Genomic DNA, 20,066 nt, shown 5'->3' with positions numbered 1-20,066 from the left:
TAAAGAACATGTACATAGAATGGGTCTTGGCTGTATTTATGATTGATGTATTTATGATGTTTTGACACTCTGAGCTCATTTATATGTTTCTGATATACATTAATGATCTCCTGTTTCTCATAATGGTGTACACATTATTGTTTTGAGATATTGCAGGATAAGTCTGAATGAGACATTATTGTGGACCATAATATTTTATAGCTTATGGACCTGATACGATGAGTTGCTAATGTTGTAGTATATGGAAGGGAGTATTTAGATGAATTATATATGACCGCCATAACTCACATTTAGTAGTTTATCGTATTATGGTATTTATGATGGACATTACAAAAGAGATTTGTTTATGCGCAACTAATGTTCCTATATTAAATGTTAATATTATGTGATTAATGGGCCAAGTGGGAGAATGTAAGTTATTTTCCTATGTATGTGTGGCCCAATAGGTTAAGGCCCATAATTAATATTTAATTAATTATCAAATCTCATCCATCCGATTGGTTACTTGATGGACGTACCAGATTAAGTGAGAACCTCTATAAATTGGTCATCTCCCCACCCATTAGGGTTACCGTATTTTTTTATTTTCTTTCTTCCATCACTAAAGTCGGTGGTAACGTAAAGCTAGGGCAAGGGGCGAGAAACCTATTTCAATCAACGCTTCCGCTTCACGATAATGGATTCCGCTTCAAGTATGTTTTCTATAACGATTATATGTAAGATTATCATGTTCAAGATCCTGGTATGAATTAAAGTTTATGCTTACAGTAACGACCCGATCGGTCATTTTGATCTCTAGGCGTCGTTCGGCAGTTTGAGATCATGAGCAGCTTCACTTCAGGTATTATGACTTGTACACATGGTCGGAATTGAATTCCGGGAAGTTCGGAGTTGATTTGGAAAAAGAATTCTCATTTTGGAAGCTTTAAGTTGAAAGAAATGACTAGAATTGGATTATTGAGTAAACAACCTCGGAATTGGGATTTGAAGGTTCCAGCAGGTTCGTATGATGATTTCGGACTTGGGCATATGCCCGGATCGGGTTTTGGGTGACCCCGGGACAATTTGGCGTCTATTGTGGAAGTTAGCATTTTTGGAAGAATTTCATAAATTTGGGTTGAAGTGCATTTCAATGCTATCGATGTCCGTTTGGGATTCCAAGTCTGGGAATAGCTCTGTATGGTGATTCTGGTATTGGGAGCACAATCGTAAGTGAATTCGGAGGTCTGTAGGTAATTTTGGAGTCATTTGGCTAAAGATAGAAATTTGAAGGTTTTGAGAAGTTTGACCGAAAATGGACTTTTTGATATCGGGGTCGGATTCTGATTCTGGAAGTTGGAGTAGGTCCGTAATATCAAATATGACTTGTGTGCAAAATTTGAGGTCAATAGGACGTGATTTGATAGGTTCCAGCGTCGGATGTAGAATTTTGAAGTTCTAGAGTTCATAAAGCTTGAATTGGGGTGTGATTCGTGATTTTAGCGTTGTTTGATGTGATTTGAGGCCTCAAGCAGGTCCGCGTTATGTTATGGGACTGGTTGATGTGATTGGACGGGGTCCTAGGGGCCTCGGGTGGATTCCGGGTGGTTAACAGATCGAGTTGGAGTTGGGAGGAAAGCTGAAGCATGTTGTCATCTGGTGTAACTGCACCTGCGAGGTCTTGGCCGCAAGTGTGGAGCCGCAGAAGCGAGAGTGGCTGGGCTAGGCTGGGACTGCAGATGCGGTCAGCTTGCCTGAGAAGCGGGACCGCACTTGCGAAAGGAAGTGCGCAGATGCGGAAGTTGAGGGCCTGGAGGAGGACCGCAGAAGCGAATTGCGGGTCGCACCTGCGGAACCGCAGAAGCGATCAAGTGACCGCAGGTGCGGAAATGCTGGAGGCAGTGAGGTTCTTTTAAATCGGGGGTTGGGTTCATTTCAACCCCATTTCTTCCATTGGAGCCGATTTTGGAGCAACTTTGAGGTTCCATTTCACCACCAAGCATGAGGTAAGTGGTTTATGTTAGTTTTGAGTTATACATTGATTTTGTATAGATTTTAGCATGAAATTAGTAGAAACTTGGAGTTGAGGGGAAAACCAAGAAAATTGATACTTTCGGATTTTGACCACGATTTTGGACATGAAATCAAGAGTAAATTACATATTTGAGTTCATGAGGTTATGGATAAACTTTATCTTCGAAAAATTTCGAAATCCGGGCACGTGGGTCCGAGGGCTTTTTTTCAACTTTTCGATCGGGGTTAGGAATTGTTATAAATTGGATTATTGTGAGTAATTGAACATGTATTGATGGGTTTACATAATTATTGGCTAGCTTTGGAACATTGTGCATTAATTTGAGCCTTTGGAAGGGCGTGGAATGTCGGCTCTGGAACTTCAGAGCGAGGTGAGTCTCCTTTCTAACCTTGTAAGAGGGAATTGTCCCCATAGGTGAATTAATTGGATGTGTGCTCCTATTTGTGGGGGGCTACGTACGCACGAGGTGATGAGAATTTGTGCGTAGCTACTATTATGCTTAAGTCCGAGTAGTCTAGGGCCCAAAAGCATGCTTTACTTGTAATATTTACAATCTTGTTGTCAATTTAAACATGCTTAAAATATATCGAATGTATAAATAAATTTCTAAAAGGCTAGACATCATTTCTTGACTTTTAAAAAAGAAGCTTGCCTTTTTCTGAATAATTGCTCCTTGATGAATTCTTGAATTGACTTTTTGAATGTGTTTATCTATTGTGGAACGAGCCGAACGTGTCGGTAGATTAAATAGATGCATCTATGGTTCGCGCCATTCGGCCCTCTAGCAGTGTACAATTTAAATATTAGTTGGATCGGGTCGTACGACCTCGGCATGACTTGCGCGTGCTTGTATTACTTGCCTTGGAATTCAGTAAATGTTGATATTTGTTACTCCCTGGCCTGAGATAAATGTATACATGAGGAAAATGAATTTGGGAATTTCCTATAAAAGGAAGAACTGTTTACTTGCCTCATGCTATTGAGTTACAGCCCTTTATATGTGAAGCCTCGATTTATTATATTATTTTTATATTGTTATTGGACCACTAGTAAGTGTCGAAGTCGACCTCTCATCTCTACTTCTTCGAGATTAGACGAGATACTTACTTAGTACTCGTTGTTTTTGTACTCATGCTACACTTGCTGTGCATTTTTGTTGCACAGGCATATGTACCTCTAGCGGCCTAATGGGCCTAGCAGCATGGATGATACAGAGACTTAGGTGAGCTGCATCTCTCGAGGTGACCCGCAGCCGGCATAGTTTCTTTTAGTGTATAGTATCTACCTTCTGTCCAATTTGTATCGCGGACAGCTATTATACTTCATTTGATTTCCTAGGAATAGCCCATGCACTTGTGACACCGGGTTCTGGGATGCTTATGGGATTATTAAATATTAAGTTTGTTAAACATCATCTTATTTCACTAAATTTCATTATTTATGGTTTAATGTATCAAAGGAATGATTTCAATAAATTCTAAAAATGGGAATTTAATTAACTTCTGGGTGTTGGCTTGCCTGACAGTGGTGTCCGGTGCCATCACGACCCTTAGAGGATTTTGGGTCGTGACAACATGGTATCAGAGCATTAGGTTCCCTTAGGTCTCATATGTCATGAGCAAGTCTAGTAGAGTCTTGCAGATCGGTACGGAGACGTCTGTACTTATCTTCGAAAGGCTACAGGGCTGTTAGGAGAACTTCCCTACTTGATTCCTCATCGTGCTGTTTGATTCTTTTGAGTCTTATGCCCTTATTTCCTTCCAATTCAATCCTACGCGACGTGAAGCGCTTGTTATCAAATTGGGAACTAAGGAATTGTAATGATACTATAAATGTGGTGCGGGATGTTCTCCCGGCATAGTTAATTGGGTTATTGTCGTCGCCTTGCGGAAGGATATTCGGTCACTTCAGCTCGGTAGCTGCACTACTGAGAGCTTTGAGGCTATGCAGAGGTTGATACGATGCTCATTAACGGTTATCGCGCAATATTGACGTGATGGTAGGATATTTGCCTATGTGTTCGGGCAGGGAACAACTTGAAAGGAGATCTACTCAGTTCATGATTCAGAGATTCGGTATTTTATTTTCGGTAGAGGAAGGGCAATCGGACTATGAATGTTCAGGTTGGGTTGAGGGAGTAACGAGACTCAGTGTTTTCAAGTGTAGTGGAATTTTCATTTGTGACGTGGTGTCGTCGTCCTCAATTGAATATGTTAAGTTTGTCGGTGTTATGGTTTTCTACAATTCGCCTTCGGAGCAGGATATTGTGAGACAGCATTGAAGTAGTTGTTGTTAAAGATTGCGGGGTGCGGTGGTTCAGGATTGACCCGGTATTTTTAGTGTTGATTGCTCGATAAAGATGATCTTCGGAGAGATTTAAAGTTAGTAGTGATATGTTGATTCAAATGTTGCAGAGATAGGGATTAAATTAAAGCGACAACTGGGCAGCAAGGGATGAGGAAGGACAAGTGGGAAGTGTCATGTGGTGGTTAAATTTTTAAAGAAGCCAGGTGTAAAAGGCGGAAATCGAATAGTTTCTTAAAGAAGAGGGTTTGGCCAAAGTGGGAGAGTGGCAGAGAAGCGTATCGGTTTAGTGGTAGGATAACTGCACACCTTGAGGGATGTTTGGAATGATTTGGGAATTTCAGTGGACGGTGATTGGGTCTACGGGCTCAATTCGAAATGTTAGCTGGTATACGGTAGGAGATTGGATATGACGGAAAGGATTTGCTTGATATGAAGAAGGATACAACATGACTTTAGATAGGAAGATATTATCGCACATTTAGTTGATGTCCACGAGAAGTGAATGGATTTATGCAGCTGGTGGATGAGCACGGGCCCAGGATGGGTTATTGGTGTCCTAGTGATTGTACCCCGTGCAGCGACGTTGGAAGATCTCAGTAGGTAATTTCCACAGGTGGGTTATCTCCTGTGAGCAGGTCAGTGGTCGCGTGGTTGGCGAAGCTTCTGCGGAGGATTTCACTTACTATCTAGTAAGAGGTCGAATAAGCGAATGTTGCTAGAGATTCAGAGTGTTTGTGACCTGCTAATGGAAGGATTTTGAGGAATTTGGCGGTTTGATTGAGCAAGGTCATGTCAATAAGAGATAAAGAATCTTAGTAGGCTCTAGAGTGGTGTAATAGTGGCTTCAAGCTAAGTGGAAGAGTCCCGCTGCCTACGGTTGGATTGCATAGTCGTCTATTTGTGACATCTCGGGTTATCAGTATATTGGTGAGTTATTACAACTAAGGTAAAAAAACATAAGTAGTCATTTGAGGCAAGGGATTTGATGAAGATGTGCTACGGTTGGCCTTATTGGATCGTGTTCAGGCTTTGGGGGAGGTTCAGGATTTATGCTTTGTATAGATGCGGGTTCCAAGGAAAGTGATGTGGCTAGGTGCTTCGTCGAGAGGGTGTTCATGTGCTAGAAGATTCTTGGGTTTGATTATATTCGGGACCAAGTCAGAGTGGGTGACTCTCAATAACAGTCCTAGTGGAGTCAAAGGTTAAAGTGTGGTGTCTAAGGATTTCGAGTCCATAAGTATGGTTAAGAATAGAGCTTTTGCAGTGGATTATGAAAGGAGGCTTGGAATGTTCTATAATATCTTCGGCTTGTAGTATAACATTTGGGGGAAAGAGAGAAAATAACTTCGGATTCGTAGGAGAGTTATCGGAATGGGTACATCAGTTGAGGAGGCGAGCATGCGCACAAAGAGGGTATGAAAAGGTTGGTGGGATTTGAGACAGCATGGTCTCGTGATACAAGGCCACTCAGGATGAGTGCGGATTGAGTTGTTATGTGTAGGTGGATCCCAGAAGGGTTATGGTGGTTTAAACCACTACTTGAGAATTTGTGTGTTCTACGGTTATGAAGATTTACTCGTGTGTTGCTATGGTTCTCTCATAATGAGTTAAGTAAAAAGTTTTTATATGATGAAGTATTTACCCTATTAGTGGTTCAAGAGTTATGATGAAATTCTGGCACTATCGCATATTAGCATGTTAGGTGCAGTGAGCAGTATGAAATTTGGAAGTAAGGATCAAGGTTGTGGGTTCAGTGTTGACAAGGATGTCACGAGCTCGGATGAGCAGGAAAGGGATTTAGATGTTTAGAGTAAGCTAGTATTGTCTTCAGCATCACCTAAGATCGGTGTTTGTGTAGGAGGCTTTGCATCCTGTTACGGATTCTTGATTTGCTTTACAGCATTTGTGTGGCCGGTGAAATAGAAGTGCAGACTTGTTACCTGGTGCATGAGATCGTGGAAGTGTATCTCACAGGAAGATTGCATAAGTGTGACATGCAGCCACTTGATTGATTAAAAATTTAAACCAATTATGAAGATTTTGGTAATATCATTAATTTGAGAATTTATGCTTGGAGGACCCTCGGTTTATTGGGCTATGAATGGTGGAGTTTGCTTTGGTTACGATAGTTGTTCTTGTGTATTATGAGAAAAAGAGGTTATTATGGACCCATGAAGGTTATTAGCCTAGTGCGGGCGATCAGAATTGGCTTGAGGTTTGTTGGTGGACTCAATTATGAATATGGGATTTATATCAGGCCGAATGCGTTCATTTTAGCAATGCACTCTTTATGGAGGAGTATTCGAACATGGGATGTTATTTCATCGTCGGTTATTCATGTAATACTATATGGTGTCGTGTAAGTTGTGAATCGGTTTGATAAATTTCTTATGTGTGAGGTTCCGCGTAGTGATGGTGTTATGTGAGAAGGATAGCTCCTGTGACTCAGGTTATATATCACACCTCAGTTGTGTTTGAGTTTTGTAGCTTACGGCGCTATGTTTCCTCAGGGATGGTATTATGCACTTAGCGTTCTTGTGACCGATATTTGGTATTTTGTAAGTAATGAGCAATTTAGCTCGGTGTATATCTCCTTGTGTGAATTTTATGTGTGGAACGGATGGCACGCCGCAACGGACATGTTATTTGGATCGGGTTGCACGCCGCAACAGTATGATGTTGAGTACAGTTTTCTGTATTCTGTTTTTGTTTTCCATTTTCTGAGGAAAGTCCATATTAGCAGCGTGAGTTGAGTAGTCCCTTCCAGAGTTTGTTTTCCTTATGTATCATGTTCGAGTGGGTAGCTTATTGGCACATTCTGGCATCATATGAGACTTGTGGTCATGTTAGGGGTGGCTTGTTTCCTAAGCCATTCGTACTGGGTGAGACAAGATTATTGGATCTAGGATCAGAGCGATCGGATTATATGAAGTATATTAAATAGCAAATACCATTAGGTGGTTCAGAATGAGGTAATGGTTCTTGTCAGGAATATAGCCTCAATGATTTGTTGACTCGGCAGTTGGTTATGAATGTCTACACGTCTCTTCCGTCGTGGTAGTATTGTGAGAGTTGTAACAAGACTTATACATGTCATGAGGTGCATTGTGAGCATCAGATTCGGGGAATGTCAGTTATTATGATCAGAGAATGTTATTATGGTCCTGTGGATGATGTGGTGCATTGTGAGAATTCGGCAAAGGCATGCTGCCATGTTCTGGTACATCGTGTAGTGATTGGTACGGTGGTCATATATTGGAAGCAGGCCTGGCAGAGAATTTCGGATGTTGAAACTGGGTCTAAGGCTCATTTGTTTGAATAAAAGAGAATATCTTTAGATTTTCTCGAGCTAATGTTCTCAACTGAGTTGTGGTAGCATGGGTAGGTACACAAGGTGTTTAATGTGATTTCAGACAACTCCAGCGCAGTTCTTAGCATGTTCGAGGGCGAACATATGTTTAAGTGGGAGAGAATGTAACGACCTGATCGGTCGTTTTGAGCTCTAGCATGTCGTTCGGCAGTTTGAGGCCATGAGCAGCTTCACTTCAGGTATTATGACTTGTATGCATGGTTGGAGTTGAATTCCGGGAAGTTCGGAGTTGATTTGGAAAAAAAAAATCTCATTTCGGAAGCTTTAAGTTGAAAGAATTGACTAAGAGCCCATTTGGATTGGCTTGTTTTAAGTGCTTTTAAGCCAAAATAGCTTTTTAGCCATTTTGTAGTGTTTGGATAAAGTAAAAAAGTGCTTTTAAGTACTTATTTTTAAGCTAAAATGACAAAGACAAGCCAAAAGCAAAAAGCTAGAATTCCTAACTTATGGCTTAAAAGCTATTTTGGCTTAAAAATCACTTAAAAAGCCCATCCAAACGGGCTCTAAGATTGGATTATTCAGTAAATGACCTCGAAATCGGAATTTGAAGGTTCCAGCAGGTTCGTATGATGATTTCGGACATGGGCGTATGCCCGGATTGGGTTTTGGGTGACCCAGGAGCGTTTTGGCGCTTATTGTGGAAGTTAGCATTTTTGGAAGAATTTCATAAATTTGGGAAGAAGTGCATTTCAATTCTATCGATGTCCGTTTGGGATTCCGAGTTTGGCAATATCTCCATATGGTGATTTTGGTATTGGGAGCCCGATCGGAAGTGAATTCGGAGGTCTGTAGGTCATTTTGGAATCATTTAGCTAAAGATAGAAATTTTAAAGTTTTGAGAAGTTTGACCGGAAGTGAACTTTTTGATATCGGGTTTGGATTCCAATTTCGGAAGTTGGAGTAGGTCCGTAATGTCAAATATGACTTGTGTGCAAAATTTGAGGTCAATCGGATGTGATTTGATAGGTTCTAGTCGGATATAGAAGTTTGAAGTTCTAAAGTTCATAAAGCTCGAATTGGGGTATGATTCGTGATTTTGATGTTGTTTGATGTGATTTGAGGCCTCGAGCAGGTCTGTGTTATGTTATGGGACTGGTTGGTATGATTGGACTGGGTCCTGGGGGCCTCAGGTGGATTATGGGTGGTTAACGGATAGAATTGGAGTTGGGAGGAAGAGCTGAAGCCTGCTGTCATTTGGTGTAACCGCACATGTGAGGTCTTGGCCGCAGGTGCGGAGCCGCAAAAGCGGCCTTGGTGCCGCAGAAGCGGGAGTGACTGGGCTAGGTTGGAACCGCAGATGCGGTCAGCTTGCTGCAGAAGCGGGACCGCACCTGCGGGAGGATGGGCGCAGATACGGAAGTTGAGGGCCTGGAGGAGGACCGCAGAAGTGGATTGTGGGTCGCACCTGCGGAACCACAGAAGCGGTCAAGTGACCACAGGTGCAGAAATGCTGGAAGTAGTGAGGTTCTTTTAAATCGGGGGTTGGGTTCATTTCAACCACATTTCTTCCATTGGAGCCGATTTTAGAGCAACTTTGAGGTGCCATTTTTGCCATAAAACATGAGGTAAGTGGTTTATGTTAGTTTTGAGTTAAATACATTGATTTTGTATAGATTTTAGCATGAAAATTGGTAGAAACTTGGGGTTGAGGGGAAAATCTAGAAAATTAGTACTTTCGAATTTTGACCACGATTTTGGACATGAAATTAAGAGTAAATTACATATTTGAGTTCGTGAGGTTATGGGTAAACTTTATCTTCAAAAAATTTTGGAATCCGGGCACGTGGGTCCGAGGGCGTTTTTGTCAAATTTTCGATCGGGGTTAGGGATTGTTACAAATTTGATTATTATGAGTAGTTGAACATGTATTGATGGGTTTACATAATTTTGGCTAGCCTTGGAACGTTGTGCATCAATTTGAGTCTTCGGAAGGGAGTGTAATGCCGGATATGGAACTGCGGAGTGAGGTGAGTCTCTTTTCTAACCTTGTAAGAGGCAATTGTCCCCATAAGTAAATTAATTAGATAGGTGCTCCTATTTGTGGGGGCTATGTATGCACGAGGTGACGAGAGGCCGTGCGTAGCTACTATTATGCTTAAGTCCGGGTAGTTTAGGGCCCAAAACCATGCTTTACTTGTAATATTTGAAACCTTGTTATCAACTTAAAAATGCTTAAAACATATCAAACGTATAAATAAATTTCTAAAAGGCTAGACATCATTTCTTGACTTTTAAAAGAGAAGCTTGTCTTTTTCTAAATAATTTCTCCTTGATGAATTCTTGATTTGACTGTTTGAATGTGTTTATCTATTGTGGAACGAGCCGAACGCCTCGCTAGATTAAATAGATGCATCTATGGTTCGCGCCACTCGACCCTCTGGCAATGCACAATTTAAATATTTGTTGGATCGGGTCGTACGACCACGGAATAACTTGTGCGTGCTTGTATTGTTTGCCTTGGAATTCATTAAATGTTGATATTTGTTTCTCCCTGGCCTGAGATAAATGTATAAATGACGAAAATGAATTTGGGAATTTCTTATAAAAGGAAGAATTGTTTGCTTGCCTCATGTTATTGAGTTACAACCCTTTTTATGAAAATCCTCGATTTATTATATTATTGGTATATTGTTATTAGACCACTAGTAAGTATCGAAGTCGACCTCTCGTCTCTACTTCTTCGAGATTAGACGGGATACTTACTGAGTACAGGTTATTTTTGTACTTATGCTACACTTGCTATGCATTTTTGTTGCACAGGAACATGTACCTCTTGCGGCCTAATGGGCATAGCAGCATGGATGATACAAAGACTTAGGTGAGCTGCTTCTCTCGAGGCGAACCGCAGCCGGCATAATCTCTTTCAGTGTATAGTATTTACCTTCTGTCCAATTTGTATCTCGAACAGTTAGTGTACTTCATTTGATTTCCTAGAAATAGCTCATGCACTTGTGACACCGGGTTCTGGGATGCTTATGAGATTATTAAATATTAAGTTTGTTAAAAACATCATCTTATTTCACTAAATTTCATTATTTATGATTTAATGTATCAAAGGAATGATTTCAATAAATACTAAAAATGGGAATTTAATTAATTTATGGGTGTTGGCTTGCCTGACAGTGGTGTCCAATGCTATCACGACCCTTAGAGGATTTTGGATTGTAATACAAGTGATCGTAGCCGTTCATCTCTTTAATAGTGGGTGAATTATAGTGTTCGCTAGACCTTGGCACGATGCTACATTAACGAGTAAGGCATAAGGTTTTGGTCCCAAAAATATAATAGGTACCATTTTTTTTCCTGATGAACCTTTTCTTAAACAAGGAAAATCAAAGTGTTTTTATTAATTAATTTTTGTGTACGTGTCTTGCACGTGTACCTCGCGTCAATAAATATTAAACTATGTGTTTGACTTATAAAATAAATATTAAAGAAGAAAATATAAGTTCTAAGAAGTATGAATGTTGATCTCATTTAGTTAGCTCTATAAGATGAGGAATTCTGCCAAAAAAATTCTTATAATTCTTATACTTTAGGTAAAGCTGTCATGACTAATCGATTTTTTTGAAAACTTTTCTCGTGTATAAAATTCAAGTTTGAATCATCTTGAACCTTATCCAACTTCCCCTTTTCTTTATGTTTTTTTATTTCCTTTTGTCCCAGTCATTTTCTTTTTTGGCTGCCTCCCAATTTTCTAATTGTCATTTTACTATTTTACTATTTTTCTTTTCTCCATTCTATTATTTTATATGTGGTCTTTGGCAAGACGCTCAAAAAAAGGACTCCAAAACTTTAAAATTATATAAAATAAGCATTCTTCTTAATCTTAAATGCAAATAATACTAATAATAACAATAAATGACAACTCATATAGAATATATATTTCTTTCTATTGTGTTTATCCTTATCACTTCAAGTATTGTGTTTTTACCAATTTGACTCTTAATACTATACTATAACTAATTTTGTGTTGTTTATTTTAATTTTTGTTACCACCAATGCTCTTCTTACGTAGACAACTTAATGTATCTTAAGAGTTTTGTCAGAATGAAAATAACTTTACTTACATAATGAATTTAAAAATAATTAAAATTAAACTGTTCTATTACTTAGTTATTCAAATTAGTTATTTGTTCTCAACATTAAAGAAAACAGTTTATTTTTTTCATTCAAATTCTTCATATATTAGTTCATCCGTATTTTTAGTATATTTAACTTTAATTATAATTTTATCCAACAATACAATAATTTACTTTTGGATCTTTATACGTGTATTTACTTTTGGGTAAAATATCAGTGTCATTGACTCTGGTCAACCACTTTTCATTCGCTCCTTCTTTTTTTATTCTTAAATATATTTTAGGTAATTTATTTTAAATTAATCGTGTACTTTTAAAAATTAACAAAAAAGAGATATCTAAAAAACTAAAACTTGATAGGGATTAGAATTTCCAAAGTAGACATGATGTGTATTCTAATTGAACTAGATGGGATTGGCCCGGGCAAACCAGGCCCAACACTTTGAATTAGAGTGTGTTTTATTTCGATAAATATTGTTTGACAGCGTAAAGAGTGATATGGTAACTCTTGCTTAAAAAGTATTGCTTTGTGATGAAGAGAAAAATCACTTGTAAGATTCGTTAACATTGCTCAAGTACGAGCTAACATCTAATGCTTTTTGCCACATGAGATAGTATTTTCTGCGAAAAAGGGTCAAATATATTCCTCTACTATTATTTATTGTTTAAATATATCCTCCGTTATACTATCCGATCAAATATACCCTTACCGTTATGGAAAGTTTTATATTTGCCCTTATTTTAACGGATCAGATACGTGAAGGCTTTAAAATAGAAGCCCCAACCCGTTCGATAAAAAGCCAACCATATATTATACTAACACATGACCTGATTCGATCTCCCCTTCCTATCAAAACATCCTAAATCACATTACATCCCACCTCTCACACCAAGAAGGCCAACTCTGAAGGTGATGTAAAGATGGGAGATGAGACAAGTATTTCTAAAAATTCTAATAAGCTTTATCTGGGTGTCTATGAAACACAATAATTTAAAGTCAAAGACAATACCCATGTGCCTAGAGTTACAGAACATTTATTTCGAAGCTTGTTTGTTTGTTCCTAAAATCTGATTAGATTCAATTGATTGTGCTTGAATCACTTGGCGACTGTTGGGTGGAAAGTGAAGTGAACATTACAAGCACCTAATGCTAGGTTAGCTTGGAGATCGAAGTTATGGATGAAGAAAAAAAGTATTCAAATTTGAGGTTAAAAATATATGTTATTGTTTATTGGTAATTAAATTCAGTTGATTGTGTGTTTGTGGAGATGAAAATTCACAAATATCTGGAGTAGAACTTTTGAAGAACACCATTACCTTGGTTTGTTGGGTTTAAAGCTTGAATTTTTAAAAAATAATTAGGAGTTATTTGTTGTCCGAACTTGATTTGGAGCTAATCTTTAATCTTCAAAACATCTGAACTTAATATCTTGAGCTATAAAATCATGATTAGCTACTCTGGAGATAACTTGGAACTAGAAAGAGAGCTAAAGACTCCATTGGAAGCATTCTTCAAAGCTTCGAATCTGGGGGTTTTGATTTTTAAATGACGACCAAAATAATGCTTAAAACTGCTGGAAACTGATATTTGGAGCTTGAAACGTGAGTATCTAACGGTTTTGAGGCAGAAAATTTGAAGAAGAAAGTTAAAACTCCGCTAGCGTTTGGACATAAATTTAGTTGAAATTTGAAAAAATAATTTTTGAAGTAGTTTTGAAAAATAATTTTTGGAAGTTGAAATTATGTTTGGACATGCATTTTATTTGGAAAAAAATTGAAGTTATGTGAGTGGGAGAACAAGTTTCACCCAAAATCTACCCTAAACTAGATATTGGGAACATGAAAAATAATTTCAAAATTTTTTCAAAAATAGATTATTAATCTATGAACAAACAATATTTTCAAAAAAGATTTGAAAAAACGTTGCCAAAATGTATGGCCAAACGGGGCCGGATTAAAGCTTACTTGAAGCTTCAAGTTCAAATCGGGGAAGGGGGAGGTCAGGCCGGGTTATGGGTTATTTTTATGGGTTTGGGTTTTTATGGAACGGGTTGAGGATTCTATTTTAAAGCCTCCACGTGTCCGATCCGTTAAAATAAGGGCAAATATAAAATTTTCCCTAACGGTAAGGTATATTTGGTCGGATAGTATAACGGAGGATACATTTGAACAATAAATAATAGTAGAGGGATATATTTGACCATTTTCCGTATATCCTAAGCAATGAAAAAACATGTCAGCATATGAATGGAGTTGGTATCTTCTCTGCTGAAAGTATAGCAGTGTATACTTGCTAATGGGTTGAGAGATGGCTGGGATAAAATGAAAGAATGGAATAAGCAGAAAAGCTCGTTACTCTTTTCGAGCGGCAGAACAAACACTTCCAACTATAGTATGTTTCACTTTGACAAATACTATTTCTCAGTACAAAAAGTACAATATTCAGCTGAAGTACACGTATTTTATGTTATGGTAACGGAATAAACCCCATATTGTTCATGTAATGCATATCCATGTGTTGATCTCCACTCATTTTCTTCAACTTTCCAATTTTGCACTGAAAAAAGAAATTTAAACAGAGATATAAACAGGGTGTTAATAATGAGAGAAATTAAGTGAAGAATAAATTACAAAACGCTCCTTCAGTTGCTCTTTTCACCAATTGCACTTTATTTCCTCATAAATCACATTTTAGAGATAATGCCAACATCTGAAGAGGCGTCATTTGGGATTACACACATAAACATGTATTCTGATTGATCAAAAGATAAGTATTTATTAATCATAACTACTGAAAAAGTGTAGGATATCCGGGCACAGTCAGACATTCAATTCTCCAGCTTCTTCCTCCAAGCAAGACGGATTCCATTTTGGACTCTGGAAACAAAATCATCAATGGTTTTAGTTTCCTGCAAGTTGTAAGTCGACTCAATCGACAATACAACATGGTGGGTCTAACAGGACAAATGAAGCTGTATTGCGAAAAAAAGAATATATAAACCAGGAAGTTTATTCAATCTTTAAGAAAATGAAACCACACCTCAACTAAGCTCAGTGAAAATTCCTTACCAGAAAATGCACTAAGAAACCACAAACCCAACATTTATGAAGTTATTGTATCATGGGCTTGCAACGCAAGAAACAAACCTGATCCTTGTCCACTAAGACTGCTCGGACACCTTCAGCAAAGTCGCTCTATAGAGCAGATCTTATAGCAACGCGATATTCAGTTTTCGAAAGGAAGAATTATTTATTTTTCATTGATTTGTCATAAGCCTTCACTAATGAAAGCATTCTTAATGCATTCCAAGTGTTACTATTTCTTACAAAAGCATAAAAGAATATTTGTAGTGCATAAAGCAAAAAAAAAAGTATAGGAGATCTATAAATAATGCGAAACACCAGAATAACCACACTATTAACATTTGTTCTGTTTCGATGGTATCTAAAGAAAACTTGCCAAGTTGGTACCTTATAGTCGTAACAAGATTTTTTCATCAGACCAATTCCATTCCACGTCTAGAAAAAATTGAAACCATCGAAACATAGACAGAGCTAAGTCTTTTGTTCTGTTTTCTTTTCCTCCAAAAATGCTTTTTCCTTAGTTACATCAGTTAAAATAATGGAACATTATTTGGTAACTAATATGAAGCTATCCTCTGTGCTGAGCTAAACAACCTCTTTCTGCAGGACCTAGAAGAGATTATTATTACTTAGATTTTGTTTGTACATTCTCTATTATTTTTTTTCATCGTTCTCTTCTTTTACTTTTACCTCTTCCTCCGTGACCCTGTTGCTGTTTTGCTTTCAACAGCCCTTCTTTGTTGTGCGTCATATTTATTTTTTTTGATGTAATGGGTAGCATTTCATCGGATGGAGATAAGATGGAGCTTAGACGGTGGAAGCACCAGAAGATGCCTTTGAAACACTGCATGCATATGAATAAAACTGGGTGCTTTGAGAATGGTGATGGGTCATTTACAAATATACAAACATTTTTGATTTGTTTTTTGTACGGTGTCTCAAGTCTATTGAGTGATAACACTGATTAATGGTTTAAATTCAATTGAGAAAATCATTCTGGAAAGGTTTCGAATTCAAAAACATCGAAAGCAATAGCACAATCAGCAAAAAAGATCAAGAAATTGCACTTATAGATATGTAAAATAAGTTGTTCTTAAAGATCAGAAAAGCTGAGTTCTTTGGTAAGGAAACTACACTGACAGAGGCAGAAAATCAAAGATTTCAGAAGTGTTTCAGTATTGAGATGGGTATCTCAAAAAGAAAAAACGTAATGAGATGGAACCCAAAAAAGAAAAAGAAAGAAAGAAACTGTAAACAAAAATCCCTAATTTAAACACCTACCAATTTTAATCAAATACCAATGAATAAAGAAGAACGGCGGAAAAATTCTCATGTTGTTACTAAGAAATCCAACAAAGGCTCACGGAGAAAATTCCATAGAAGATAAAGAGGAGGAGAGATGCTGGGAGTAAAATCCGATAAAATTTCGTGGAAAACATCGACAAGTATCTCATAACCCGCTTACTCACCAAAATTCAGCACACTTGTAAGGGCAGGAGACACAGAAGGTATGTGAAAATACTTAAATACCCATGTGTCTAAGCAGGGATGTCGACGGTGAGCAACTTCTGCGCTCTTTTATATATTTAGAACTAGTAAGGGTAGCCCGGGCTTTGCCCGAGCCCAACATGAACAAAGCTTTGCTATTATAAATTGAGGTATAGTGACAATATCCGCAAGGAATGAGCTTGTGTCCAAAAGAGAAATAGAAGATTATAGAGTTATCACAGAAATGTTACTCTTTATAAGCCATCTATTTCTCTAATATTTTGTCATTTTAAGTCAGTAGAATGCTTTTGATGTACAAACCAACAAATACAGAAGCTTCAATGCCAAAGTCATATGGTCTTCCAGCAGTACCTGCTGATATGAATCTGCGCAGGATAGCAACAATTAAAAAATTTATCAACAAAGATGATAAACTATTATGTCAAATCAACTTTAGCAACAGTGAAATAAATCTAACTATTATATAATTAGAAGACATAATTGTAAAATGTGTAGATAAACATTATGTTTAAGCAAGGACTTGACAGACCACCTGTACAATACTCTAAAAACATTGTAGAGTATGCTTATGAGTGCGGACATAGACATGTCAGATTAGCCAATCCTGGCATAGAATATTAAGGTTCAAATTATAGTTGCACAAGAAATAAATATGAAATTAGAAGTTGTTATTCTTCATGACCACCCAGATATAGATGTAGCACATGCTTCATAGCATATATGACATTTTCGGTTTAGAGTACAAGGAAAATGAAATGGAATATACAAGTTCATCAGTTATTACGGTCGTAAATGCATCAGCAAACTGCCTAGTAAATGTAATCATTGAAGCATTGATGTGAATTACTGAGGGTTAATTCAGAGATGAATCTGAAAATATCAAAACTACTCACAGTCTAACAGCAACAATAGTTTTTTCTATATAAAGAGAACTTATGAGAAATAAATATCCAGTTTTACTATTCAATCAAAATAAGAGAAACCTTAACGGGTTTAGAATCTAGCAAGTTCTGACATATAAACATAACATCAAGGTTTTGTTCATTATTTAAATATACAATTTCATCTTTTCTGCTGTACATAAATTCTATAACTTTTCTGAATAGCATGTTAAAAGGATTATTTCGCTGAATGACACTTTACCGTATGTAAACTGTTAAGTTTTTTCTGCTTTGATGGGCTATACATGTGTTTTAATTTGCTCCAAGTGCTTTATCTGTTTGTTTGAGGAATGTCATTTGTGCAGTACTGTTAATCCCGGAAAAAAAGATAGCTACAAGTTCACACATTTTCCACTAAAGAAGTTCACATGTTTTAGAACCAGCAGGGATGTCAGTGATTATAACTTATTAAGGACTGTGGCAATATAAATACCAGACATCGGTGATGAATATAATAACACAACAATTTTCTCCTACGGATGCTTCTGCAATAAGCTTTTCCACTAAGGATTCCTCTTTTGTATCTTCTGTATATGTTTGTTCCTTCGGTCATAAGACATTTCTTCACAAACTTATTACTGTGAGATATCTGCATTTCAAATAGTTCACAGAAATCAAGACAAAAAGTACCTCAGTAGACTTAAAGTAGGAGAGTTTGTTGTTTATTCTACTGACAATGGAAAGGTATATGAATTCAATACAATGCTATGACAAAGTTATTCCATTGTAAAACATACTATCATTTAAAAAAGTGAATAAATGTGTATTTGGTTTTGGTATGTTAGTTTCATTCTTCGTCGGATGAGTTCAAGACAACGGTTAAAGTGAAAGACTGAAGCTGAAGTTGTAAACCTTTCAAGTGACCAGCATATATGAAAGTAATAGGTACCATAATTACAATGTTATTTCCCTAATATCTTAAACATACACACTAAATTTAATAATGCAGGAAAACTTTGTCAAAACACAGTATTCGTTTATGCTACTGAAAACTGTCAGAATGTTAAGAATATAGCAGGGGCAAGTATGGAAAAAGTTGTAAAGCTGTGGAAGAATCATAAAGAGCAGTAAATCAGAAGTATTTTTTTTAACTGGACCTATGTATATATGGGCTACACTCTGACCTGTATAGTGACAGTAGATTCTGTATTTGTAACTATTAGATCTACAGGTTATTTTAGTGTTTATCTCATCTTTTATCGACGAACTTCATGCTTCTAAAACTACACAAAATCAATTTACATTTGTAAGAAATCTACAAATTCTTTCGTCGTCAGAATTGTATATAAGGTAAATAGGTTTATAATTAAAGAAATAAAATTGAAAATACTTCCATAGTAACAGTAGAGCAATTTCTAGGACTGTAGCAAGCTAGGAGTCAACCTTCTCCATATGGAGACTTGTTCTCAGGATCGTGCGCACATATGTTCTAACTATTTACACTTAGTAATCATGCATATAGGGATTCTTATGCAACATATTCTTTAAATGTTTAAGCAAAAAAGCAGCTTTGCTTTTAACACTGTTTCGTTAAGCTTTCTGTATCAAGGACATGTGCAAAGTCGTATGATCTCATAGCTAAACTACAATCTCATAGCTTAATCATTCATAGTGAGAAACCGTTGTTCTATATGTGAACTTCCCTCACTGTAAATTTTTCTCTTTACCATTTGCATCAGATATGGTAATAAACTTTTTGGTGATCTATGGCGTAAAATCAAATTATATTTAAGTAGTTTATCGCAGACAACGAAATAGAGTGTTATCCAGCTGTAAAATGTCAAAAATTGCAAGGATCAAACCAATTTTTGCACAAATTACCCATTTGCATGTCAATAAAATAAATCAATTACAAAGCTAGGGCGACGCATTCAGACGACAATAAACATTCAAAAAACAAAGTGAAATATAAAGCAAAAAGAAACTTACAGAGGAATTAAAGGCCATAGGAAAAATACAAAATCAGAAAGTCACAAGAACAGAGATGAAGCTTCGTCGTACGAAAACATAGATCAATAAACTAACTTTTGAACTATCGAATTACCTTGGAATAACAAAACTTTGAACGTTGGCGTGGGGAGAGAGAAAACAGATTAACCAAGAGAGCACAGTGGTGCTTGACATTGTGACACGGTAGCGAAGTGGCTTTGGACTCCACTACAGATTATGGCTGTCCAACTGGAAGGGAAAAAATTAACGGGACAGGATGGGACGAGACGATGTGAGCACGTGATTTTTGCTTCACACGACAATCGCTCCAAAAAGAAATAAAAAATATATAATTGGCCCCGCTGTACAATTTCGGATTTCTGTGCGGCACCTTGTGGATTTATTTGTGATTTTGGCCCATTCTTATTTATTTACTTTATTAAAATAAAATTCAAAAAATATATATGTGTCCTGCGTAATTCAAACCGTAATTCGGTCATTAAATAGAAAATCGTGAATAGGCATTTTTCGTCCATGATTTTGTTTGGTTTGACTTTACCGGTTTTGAAATACTTTAGTATGTGCGCAAATAATTATATTTGAGTGTGTATTTAATTTTAATTTGATTTTTTTTTAGTTTTGTTTTAAAATAAATAAGAAAAGAAATAAAAATAAAAAATAAAAAAAAAAAGAGAGAAAGAAAAGGCCCTTCCGGACTTGGGCCAATTTGTTAAAATTGGCCCAACGAACTCAGCCCAAGCGGACAGCCCAAGCCACCAGTCCAAACAGCCCACCCCCAGGCCATGAAACGACGTAGTTTAACACCAAAG

The 20,066-nt window shown here is 37.1% G+C and overlaps 1 long non-coding RNA gene across 2 annotated transcripts; it reads right to left on the bottom strand.

Moving 5' to 3' along the window:
* Positions 1 to 14,134: 14,134 nt before the first annotated feature.
* On the bottom strand, positions 14,135 to 19,453 carry LOC107803172 (uncharacterized). 2 transcript variants are annotated; one of them, XR_012709576.1, is made up of 4 exons: positions 19,352 to 19,453; positions 17,741 to 17,896; positions 15,548 to 16,731; positions 14,135 to 14,650 (listed from the first exon to the last, which is right to left on the bottom strand). It is a non-coding gene; the product is annotated as an uncharacterized LOC107803172 (long non-coding RNA). The 2 variants fall into 2 exon arrangements; XR_012709574.1 differs by having other exon boundaries at positions 14,135 to 16,731.
* Positions 19,454 to 20,066: the final 613 nt, after the last annotated feature.

The sequence above is a fragment of the Nicotiana tabacum genome, chromosome 5, assembly GCF_000715075.1.
Source record: "Nicotiana tabacum cultivar K326 chromosome 5, ASM71507v2, whole genome shotgun sequence".
Lineage (NCBI taxonomy): Eukaryota > Viridiplantae > Streptophyta > Magnoliopsida > Solanales > Solanaceae > Nicotiana > Nicotiana tabacum.
Note: the sequence above shows the minus strand (reverse complement) of the source record. Positions and strands in the feature narration are given on the sequence as shown.